At 31.4% G+C, this 12032-nt stretch overlaps 1 protein-coding gene across 1 annotated transcript in view; it reads right to left on the bottom strand.

Moving 5' to 3' along the window:
• Positions 1 to 12032, bottom strand: part of LOC142321579 (uncharacterized) — a 63944-nt gene that overhangs the window by 29717 nt on the left and 22195 nt on the right. The window contains exon 4 of the mRNA XM_075359786.1: positions 3938 to 4069. The gene's annotated coding sequence lies outside the window, so the exon portion shown is untranslated. The remainder of the gene's footprint in view (positions 1 to 3937; positions 4070 to 12032) is intronic.

Here is a 12032-nt window from a genome sequence, read left to right as displayed (position 1 = left end):
GTGTTGCTGCAAATAGATTGCATGATATTTTGAAGTAGTTACAAAATGGCTTAAGCGGAAAAATGCAATTTTTTGGTAACTGGGTTCATATGAAAACATGAACGGACATACAATGAAACAGAGTCCTGGTGATAGTGATCCTGAATTTAAAAGTTGATATAATTTATGACATTATTTTTGTCACAAATTGAAACCGTTGTGAGAAAAGACTTGAGTAGGTGTATACCTTAATTGTTATACATCTTTTAAAGGTTGTAATAAATGACTGAAGTCAAGTCAGATACTAAATTCATATGAATAGCCTTGGTAGGAAGACATTTAAATAGCAAGATAAGCCTTACTTAAGGTTTTAGATCTCTCCCTGCCACTATGATTCATAATTGAGCCGCCAAGGTCTACTGCACACAAAGAAAATGTTCAGGATGGAATTACTCTAAAAGGTGGTAGCTAACCAAGTTGTTGAACCTGTGTTCTACAAGATATCTGTGATATCTTAATGAACAAACAAACTGGTTTATGCTTTCTTGAATATTTCTAATAAACCTGAATTATTATAAAACCATTTTGTCTTGTAATAAATGTTACAATTATATTAAGAAATCCTTTGATAGCATTTATTGCAATAGGATGGCTTTCAGTGTATCATAGTTGCCAATAACACTAAATGATGTAGCATTAAGAAATTGTTTATGTTAATCAGACTGCAACTGGACATCTTCAGTACTTAAATCTACTCCAGCAGTTTAAATTGACTGATGTAGTCACTCACTCAGTCTTCAGTTTTTTTAAACCAATCAAAATATTGAGCTAATAGTTGTATTAATGATTCCAGTTTGTTTATTTATCTTGCTTATGCTGTTGATGGATCTATTTAAGTATAAACATTAAAAATGTAGTATAAATGACTAATATATAAATTCAACCTGTTGTTTCTACTGTATTATTTTTGTAATTCAACTTAACCTTTTCATTGCTATTATTATCAGAGGTACCATTATAATTCTCCCAAAGAGATTGTGTATAATTCATTTCACAGATATTTTTATTATAAATGACAGAATAACTATTTTTGTTATTAATTAAATATGATTATGTCAAATTAGGTTACATTTGGATTTATATTTTTACTGGTATTTGAAATAAAATAACCTTTTTTAAAATGATAATTTTCTTTTATATCTAAATAACTTTGTATTTTCTATAACCAACTTGATGTATATTATTGCCAGTTTCAAAATCATAATTTTTATTTATTATTCTCAATTTCCTTTGAGTATTATTAAATTTACCTGCTTAATAAATGAAAAAAAATATTCTTTACAAATTTAAATCCATTATCTTGTATATTTTTACTGGTATTATTAACAACTTTTTTGTCTGTTTAAATTTAATCCATTTTTCATTTAATAATTTGTTTGTTTAAAATAAAGCAATATTTTTAGAGCTGTTATTTTAACATTTAACACGTTTAAACTTCCACAAATTGCAATCTGAGCTGTGTTTGAAGATTGTCATGTCTTTAAACACAATACCTATTTCAAGTTTTAAATCTTACAGTGAAGTGAACATCTTCTTTGCCTTTTCATAGTGATTTGTAATAGTTTCAAATAAAAATGTTATAAATTTTTGTTGAATACTGAAAATAACCTTACAAAATCTTGTAGTAATCATTAGTATTATATTTATCGTTAGATCTTTGATCTGTAATCCATATAGTGAATGTGATAATTCAGATTTTAACAAATGGTTATTTTGGTACACCAGTGTACAAATGATAGCTTTCACTCAAATCATAAATAAATATTATTACTAGATCAGAATTATACTTCCTCAGATTCATTTCTAGTTTTAATGGTCTTTTATCATTAATTTTTGATCTTATTGTTAATCCATTATAACTGTTTCCTTTGCCCATATTGAATCTCCAAAGGAATGTTTTTCCTTTATTATCTAAATGAATAAGCAGATCAATATTGATACTCCTGCTTTTCATATCATTCATAAATATTTCATAGCCAAAACTTGTTATGCTTTAAATTAAATTTTAAAGCAGATAAAAAATTATTTTCTTTAATGTTTATATCGTTCTTCATAATCAGTTGAAAATGATGTGGATTCAAACAAAATGGTAAATTCAATAAAAACCTTACATTAATATTTCTTAAATTATTGTAAATAATGTAACAATGTAACAATTAATTTAATTTTAGTAAATGACTTCATATCTACATGTATGCAGTTTTTAATGTTGATTTAAATTTTTAATTAAAAAAAAATTTTAAATTTAAAAATTTTTAGTTTTACTTCTGTTTTGATTTTAATTCGGAAAAGGATCTTTTAACAATTTTAAATCGAAAGTATAGTATAGGATGATTTTTAATTTCAATTTTAATATGTAATTTGATACTGATTTGAAAAAAACAATTGTATGGAGCAACTGATGATGTGAGTAACTCATGAAAGTGCTCTTGCATGAAGTATGGACAAAGGTAGGTGTCATCCAATTAGATTTTATTTTATTTGTTAATTCTGTACTTGAATTGATTGGATTAATAAACATATAAGGACTCAAAATAATAATTCATCATAAAAGGTATTTGTAATTTTGATAAAATATTTTTTTGTTTTGTGTTTTCAGCAGCAAAATGTAATTTATATTTACTGTTATAGAATAGAAGACATTTAAAATCTCCATAATAGTTTTTCTTTAAACCAATGGAATTCAATAAAGTCATTTCACCCACCCTTACCCTTTCTGTCAATATCAAATACATGATTGTGCTTACTGCCTAGTTTAGACAATCTGTATCTACAAATCAATGAATCAACATTAACATTTTTAGATATCTTCTCTGTAATTCATTTTTTCTAACTTGACCAAAATGTTTAAATTCTAAACTATTCTCTTTATTTAAGCCGTGTTTGAATCGTGTTTTTAATTCTGAAATAGGTATAGGATTATAATATGGAATATTTGAATGAAATAAACTTGACTGAAGAAAACTTGTTTGCAAATAACATCTGGACACCTTGTATTAGGTCCATTCTCAAAATACCTGGTTTTATTTTAATGTGATCTCTTTTCTGTTTCATGCAAGAATACTTGTCTTAATAAGTTACTATTAGTTTGTTTTGTGTTACGGTTTAATGTGATTATAACAAGAAATATTTGTTTCTGAATTATGATGTCATGTCAGGACAGTAATTATGATGGCATAAATTACTACTGTAGAAAGGACAGAATTTAAAATATCCTTTTGATAGTAGTATTTAGTCCTGTATTTTTATAAACTAGTTGATTAATATTATGTCTACAACACCTGAAAAACACTTGGATAAAATAGTTGAAATGTTAATTTTTACAGTATACTTCTTTACTTATTTCACAGTTAAATTAAAGTTAATGAAACGTACCTCTCTGTATAGCAATTGCTCTTTCATGATAATATTAATAAACATAAATTAAATTATACACAAATTAAAATGATATAATAATATGAATTGTTGTGAACCCAATTCCAGTGTTGAATAATGTCGGTATCTCCGAATCTCCACTAATTTTTTTTTCTGGTATTAATCATAAATTAAAGTATTGCATTGTAGAACCTTCAATATCCGAGGTCGGAGGACCAAAAATATGTCGAATAAAAACTGCCTTGCTGCCATACCTTGGTTGGGTGTATTTATTCTGTGTATAATCTTGCTGGTTCATATTTAGTGGTAAATAAAATACATTGTTCAGTTATGTTTAAAGAGTATATTTTCATAAGTTATATGATCATTATATATTAACATATTTTAACATAAAGTGCAATACAAGCAATGTCAACATTTTCCTGTATCTCTATGTTTATGATTATCGAATTAACTTCAAAAATTTCATAATTTAATGTATTTATTTTCAACTTGTCTTTATAAAATATATTTATTCCATTACCTTGCTTTCTTTTCGCTGCCACGATCCAGTCCACTTTGACATCCCTAGAGACAAACTTAACAATTGTGGCTGTTGATGGTTTAGCACATGGTACCCTGTGGTTGATGGATACATCCTGGTGTTTAAAGTCCACTTTAAATGAATAAAATAATTAAATAAAATTTATTTCTTTAAATATAAATTGCAATTGAGTAAGATAACAAAGGAAAATCCTGTGTGCAGGTGTGAAACATTATATTTTAAGTAGAGATGAAAATATAGATACGATAGATATCTTAAAAATATTATAATAACATATTACATACAAACAGTAGAAAATAAAATTAAAAATAACCTTTCATTCAAAAAAATTACAGCATTACTTTTGACAAAATAAACAAAATTATCATTTAAGTAGAAATCATCATTTCAGCAGCTGTGGCTGTGAGCATTAGCATGCTAGGTGTAATATGTCAAACAATACAATGCAAGATGTAATATGTTAAGTCCATTTTAAGGGATGTAATTACCTGTGCAGGCAGGTCGGAGATTATTTAAAGGATAGGTGAGCCACAGCTGATACACAACAAAGCGGCTACTGGTTTCAGCTATTTGGAGGTGTTCCGCAGAGGATTGGTGCTGTGGCCCCTGCTTTGGAACGTGGTTTATGACAGCGTTTTTGACCTCTGTCTGCCAGCACGGATGGAGAACATTGCATATGCCGATGACCTTGCGGTCCTTGTCAACAGAAGGACGGAAGAGGAGATACAGGCAAGGGACAATTCTGCATTATCTTTAGTAGACGAGTGGATGCAAACATATGGATTGAAACTGGCGGTAACAAATGTGAGTTCATAACTCTAGCTGGGAGATGCAAGGTGGGGCCAATAGAAGTGAGGATCGGTGACCCAACTGTTGCATCGGAGGGATAAGGTCAAATACCTTGGCGTAATAATAGATAGAGTTTGCAGATTCGGAAACACGTCACAGAAGTCTGTAATAAGGTGAAAAGGTCAGTGAACGCCTTAAATAGACTTATGTCTTCGCGAGCTGCTCTGACTCGGCCAAACGAAGAGTAATCATGTCGGCCGTAGCCTCAGTTCTTCTGTATGTGGCGCCGGCCTGTGACAGAACAATTAACATCCAACGAAATATCGACAGGCTTCAAAGAGTCCATCGGAGAGCATTACTAGGAGTTGGTAAGGGTTATAGGACAGTTTCATACGATGCCACTTGCGTTCTTTCTGGGGTTCCCCCGGTGAACTTTCTCATCTCAGAGAGAATGGAGCGGTTTGCGGGAGTGAGTTGCAGTATGTCTGTTATTCGATGATGGAATGAGAGCTGGAGGACTACTGTAAAAGCAAGCTGGACCAGAAGACTTATCCCTGACCTGGGGAAATGGGTCGCTAGGGAACGCGGTGAATTAAATTACCATCTGACGCAGGTCATGTCTAGACATAGCAATTTCGACGGGTACCTGTATAGAATAAGCAGAAGGGAATTGCTAATGTGTATGTACTGTCACGAGCAATATTCAGTGGAGCCCACCGTGTTCCATTGTCAGAAATGGCAAAACTCTCGAATCAGGGCTGGAGTCGCTGACTTAACACCAGAACTAGTAGATTATATGCTGGATTCAGGGGCAAACTGGAGAGCCGTTGGCGGTTTGACGAGGACGATTTTGAGGGAAAAAGATGATGGAGGTCATCGAAAGGGATTTTAGTTTAGGGCAGGCCGGACAGCCCCGGCTGGGAGGGCCGCCATGCTGAGGGGTGTCGGCTCCGATGATCAGCCAGGACTCCTGGGGCCTGTAGGCTGGGAAATCAAAAGACCGAGTTCCGGCTGCTGGGTGGGGCCCGGGAACGACATAATCAGGCCCGGTTCTCCCTCCCTAGTAGTTAAGAGGCAGGCGAGAAAATGTACAGACCGAGTCCCGGTCCTTGAGGAGGGGGGGACCACGACGTAGTTGGGTCTGGTTAACCCCTCCCTGACGATTTGAGGCACAAAAGATCCAACCGGCGAGCCGAACTGGATGCTCGTTTGAGTTTGAAGGACACTGCCCTGGGCTGAGCTTTACTTCCTTGTATGTCCGGCCCAGGAGCGTAGGAGAAAAAAGAGTTTAAGGGATGATTCGACGGCCTTCAGAATACTGAAGAATTCCTCATTTTGGTCTGTTAAATTCCAGTTATTTCAATATTCTCCATTCTAGTTTGCTGCTGCAGAGAGTGTATCTCATTTTGTAACTGTAATATGTCGTTAGCTATATTGCATTTTTCTACTCCATGCGCGCGTTGAAAACGCGAGCGTAAAAACGAGAGTGAATGAATGAATGAATGATTTATTTCCAATTTAACACTTACAGATAAATAACAGGTTATTGAAAAAGAACTTCACAACTTTAAAAGCATATAAAAATTTATTTAGATAATTTACAGATTCGGTTGAGGTCTCATTTCATAGTAAACAAATTAAGTTTTGACTCACGGTAATATAAATAAGTAATATCTGTCGTTATCATCTCTTCAGATGTAAATTCTTTCGCTATTAACCCAACAATACTTGAAATTTTTTATTTTTTGCAAAAACATTACATTCAAACAGCAAATTTTTGTAGTAAGGAGACAAATGATGCTTAATAAAATCCGATGCTCTTTAAGATGAAATTATGATTTTGATAAGATTTGTGTTTGATTACTCTATATTTATAATTACTCTTGTTTTGGGCTCAAGTATTTACTTTTGAGAGCACACTTGATATGTATTATTAGAAATTATTTACTGTATCTATATTTTTAACCTTTTGTTATATTTATGTTATCGTATTGTGTAATATTGTATTTATTTTACTAAATAAAAGTGAGTAAAATAATTCTATCTTCCGTCTTAGTATGAGTGGTAAAACCGCGTTCGTTTTAAACGAGAGCTGTGAAAACGCGAGTGGTAAAAACGCGCGCATTGAATATTCGAGTGATAAAAACGTGAGCGTTAAAAACACGCGTATTTTAAACGGTGATTGGTAAAAATGCCGCCTTAAAAACGCGAGCCGTAAAAACGCATGTGTTTTAAATGCGTCCATTATTTAAAAAAAAATAGATTAATTTTTGGAAAGTTAATGAAGAAACGAAGAAATATCATAAAGAAATAATTTGGAACTGATTTCTTTTCTCATATTAGGGAATTCAAATCTCATTCGTTTAGTTGTCAAAGCCTTTACGGTTAAATTTTCTGTTTGAAATTCCCTGCTGCATTCCTCACTGCAAGCCCATCCATTAAGGCTATTTGACTGTTCTAATGCCGGCAAAAAAATTATTATTGAATGTAATTATTGATGCGCAAAACACTGTTATTTTCTAAATTAAATAAACTAATAGTAATTTTATTCTACGAGATAAATAAGTAAATATAAACTGTAATTAAATCTACTATCATTAACAGACAGACAGGTTTCATTAGAGAAAAATGTGATAAAATAGTTCATCTCGATACAGAGTATTCACGTTAACTATCACATCAAAATAATGTACTATCTCCTACCTTCTGAACAGTGTGGTTCAGCCATAATTAGCTACTGGGCTAATGATGTATTTCATTAACACAAACTTACTTTATAGATAAAACAGGTAATAGATTATAATTTTAAAAATAACAATATTTTTCTCACTAAATTATTATAAATTCGTGTACAATATTTTTTAGAAATTTTAGATAAAATCAAAAGAATTCATTTCATTTTAATTTTCAAATCACTAAAAATGGAGTCTTCTTAAAAATGGTAAATTAAAAAATAAATCTGAATCTCCCAAAGTACACTTCAAGAGTATTTAACAACAATAAAATTGTTTTTTATTATTTTAAAACTATCTTCAGGTCTTAATAATACCGTCATACCTCGTTTAACGAAGACTATACGTTCCACGAAATTACATCGTTAAATGAAACTTCGTTATCAGAGGTAAAGATATTATGGTCGGGATATCGGGATAGGGGTAAGTTCCTTGATAAATAAAATACATAATGTAATCTTTCAAGAAAGTAATTTTTATTCAATAAATCTTTTACGTTAAAAACATCAACATTGCAAATATTTATTTTAATCGTTAACAAAAATTATTATTTATATTTTGTATTGTTAATTAAATCCACCTCAACTGAATTAAACAACGTAACTATTTTCGTATAACCTAGCACAGTATTTCGACTTACTAGAAAGGGACCTTACTACGGCTTCCGTGGTCATTTTTAATAAATTTTCGAACTTTTTAAGATTTATTTTATACTTTTATACTTGTGCTACTTTTTTTTTTAATCATAAATTATTCCAGTTTACGTATGGATTTATTAGATTATTTCGATTGACTATTATTAGTTCGATCATTTTTTTTAAAAAAAAACTATAACAATTTAATAAAGTTATATTAAATTCTAATAAAAGCGTATATGGAATGGAATGCAAAGTTGGCAGGAGTCTATTACTCCCTACTTTATCGCAGAACCTGGACAGAGTCCCTTGCTGCTGGACAAAGCGTATAAAAAAAATAAACTGTAAATAAAAATATTAACAAATAGTCTAGCAAAATTCTAGTTCTAATAGCAGAACATTATTTATAAAAATTAATTTTTTCACTTCTTATCGCTTTATTTTTTTCATTCTCTTTTAGCGTTTCGCAGAGATATCTGCTTCATCAGAAGGTATATGTGGAAATTAAAATTAAGAATAGAAAGGTATGTATCATCTCAGTCGCTGACATAAAATGATTTAGTTAAAGTCTGCTAATTCCAAAAGTTAACCCATCGGGTTGGTCTAGTGGTGAACGCGATCTTTCCAAATCAACTGATTTCGAAGTTGAGAGTTCCAATGTTCAAATCTTAGTAAAGATTACTTACAGATTTACTTTTATACAGATTTGAATACTACATCGTGGATATCGGTGTTCTTTGGTGTTTGGGTTTCAATTTAACCACACATCTCATAAATGGTCGGCCTGAGACTGTACACGACTACACTTCATTCACATTCACACATATCATCCTCTGAAGTAATACTTTACAGTGGTCCGAAGGCTAAACAAAAAAAAAGTAGGACTAACTACCCATTTGCTTACCCACCGTGTTGGTCTAGTGGTGAACTCGTAATTACAAATCAGCTGATTTCGAAGTCAAGAGTTCTAAGGTTCAAATCTTAGTAAAGGCAGTTACTTTTATATAGATTTGATAGATCGTGGATTCAGAGTTCTTTGGTGGGTGGGTTTCAACACTTCAAAAGTTACATTAAAACCATGCGAAACGGCTAAAATTAAAGGAAAAAAAATAATTTAGCAAAGTGGAAAAAATTATTTTTAAATACGTATCCTTTAAACACGTTGCATATCTTCGATATATTTTTATGGGATGTAACAAAAACAAAAAAATGAATTTTTTTTTACGCCGTGACGTAAAATATAATAAAAATTTAGGTAAATTCCTATAATGCCGAGTGATCCAAAAATGACTTCACATCTTTAAAAGCATATAGAAATTTATTTAGATAACTTACAGATTCGGTTGAAGTTTCATTTCATAGCAAAACATGAAGTTTTGACTCACATAGTTCATTAGAACCGAATTTTACCACTAATACTGATACCAGTGTTGTTAAACAATTTTTTTTTAACCATTATAATTTACTCTTCGCACCAAACCTTCGTTGAGACAGGTTGTTCTGTTAAACATACAAAATCACCAGGACGTCCACGCGCCTCTGAAGCTGCTGTGGAACAACTTAGAGAAAGCTTTGCACTAGTTCGAAGAAATCAACTCGACGTACGTCGAGTGAGACTGGGCATTCCACAAACAACTGCTTGGCGGATATTACGTAAATGGTTGCATTTGAAGCCGTACAAAGTAACCGTGGTTCAACACATTACACATGACGGCAAAGTTGTTTGACTGCAGTTTTGTGTGGAAATTATGGAAACAACGATATATTTTTAGACAACGTATCCTTTAGTGATGAGTCAACGTTTCACATCAATGGCAAGCTGAACACCCATAATTGCCGAAAAGGAATAACGAAAACCTTCATGAAATTTTGCTGCACATTCGTGATAACCCTAAGGTCAATGTTTTTTGTACGTTGAACAGACCGCACGACGACTGAACGGCCCGTTCTTCTTCCAGAAGGCAACCATAAATGGTATCGTTTATCTGGACATGTTTCAAAATTTTCTAATTACTCAGTTATACGATGATGACCAAGATGGATATGGATTTTGTTAGTTTAAAAACAATATCAAAATAACTTAGGCTAAGTAAGCAGCGTTTTTCTTTAAAAATTCAGAAAAATAAAAAAATACGAGATATATTTACACACATACACATACACATACACATACATACATACATACACACACACCACACACACACACACCACACACACACACACACACACACACACACACACGAGAGAGAGAGAGAGAGAGAGAGAGTGAGAGAGAGATTATATATATATATATATATTGAGTAAGAGAGAAAGAGGGAGTGCAACTCAAAAACACTTAGTAGAAAGGGTAGAGTTGAGACAAATCACATTGAAGAAAACTGATAAAAAAATTTTAAAGAAAAAATAATTGGGTTATAGCAACCCTAACCATAGTGACAGTCATTTAATATTTTACATTACTAGTTTCAAAATGGCCTATATAGTACATGCCAAAGGTTTCATACCACAAATAGATTGTTTTGAGGTAGAAGCTTTTGCTAAATTAGATTTTTTTATGTTTAATGGTTGAAAGGTTATTTAAGGTTTACCATAATTTATTAACAACTGAATAACACGCACAGAAAAATAAAATCACTAGTAAGTACAAACTGGACTTAGGAAAAAATGTAAATCACAGGCAGAGTTGCCAAGCGCATACATGAAACGAACGAATGTAAGAGTATGATATGAGTTTTCTCAGAATATTTAAAAAATATTCATTCGTCATTTATATTTGAATAACCACTTTTACCCGCGTATAGATGTATATTAGGCATGCAGGTTACTGCAAAAGATAAATACGATAAATTCACCATATAGGTTGGAAGTTTGTATAGGGAGTACGAAAAGGAAATTTGTAGTGTATGAAAAATGCCATGCTTGACCGCAATTCGAATCCGAATGAAAGGCTGAGAGGCTACCGCTGAAGAAAATTAATTCTGTATTTGTTTGGTTCGATCATTCTCTTATTTCTAAGTACTATTAGTACTAATAATAGTGCTAATGAATATACTTAATTGACCGACCATGTTCGTTCGATAACATTCTTTTATGGAAGTGGGAACGTATAAAAAGAAAGTTAACCGATTAGCTTTTATAAATGAAACATAGTATACATACGATACTCAAGTATTTAATCGCAGTAGCTCTATTGTCAACTACAAAGTTCCGTTCTACTACAAATTGAGACAACGCATAAATCATAACACAGCCATGGCTTGCCGGTTATCTTTAGTTGTAAGTACATAAAAATATCTGTATTAATTAATAAATACACCGTTTGAATATATAGACTTAATTTCCTCAAAATTAGTATAACGCCGGAAAACACACCCAGAACTCCCAACGTTTTTTTAATAGCTTATCTTTCATCAGAAAGTAATTATCAATCTAAAGTTTGTAAAAATTTCTAACAGAAATATCTGTTTATACTGTTTAAACAATAATTTAAAATTGTATTTTCTTTCATTTTATTCTACAATAATGTATAAAAATCTGAAGTGGACACGACATAACTTCCTTTAATGACTATTAAATGACACATTACACATTCTTTTAAAATGAAAAGTACATAAAATTTTATTTCATTCATAACTTCTGATATTTTCTCACATTTTTTTATATTGTTATTATTGAATTATTATTTATCGTAATTTTTTTTGCAATAGATGTTAATAATTATTAATAAATAACATATTTAAATAAAAAAAAAAAAATTTTTAAGAAGAAAAGGAAAAAAGGAAGTGAAGTCTGATTCAAACCGACGTGCCTTCCCCTTACAAGACCCAAATATTTCATTAATTGAAATTTTATTTGGCTATAATTCTGGAACCAACGAAAATAAGTATCACTTATGACATATCGTTGAAAATCTCTCAA

Source organism: Lycorma delicatula, chromosome 3 (genome assembly GCF_047948215.1).
Source record: "Lycorma delicatula isolate Av1 chromosome 3, ASM4794821v1, whole genome shotgun sequence".
NCBI lineage: Eukaryota > Metazoa > Arthropoda > Insecta > Hemiptera > Fulgoridae > Lycorma > Lycorma delicatula.
The sequence above is the reverse complement of the archived record's forward strand: the minus strand, read 5'-3'. Positions and strand labels throughout refer to the sequence as shown.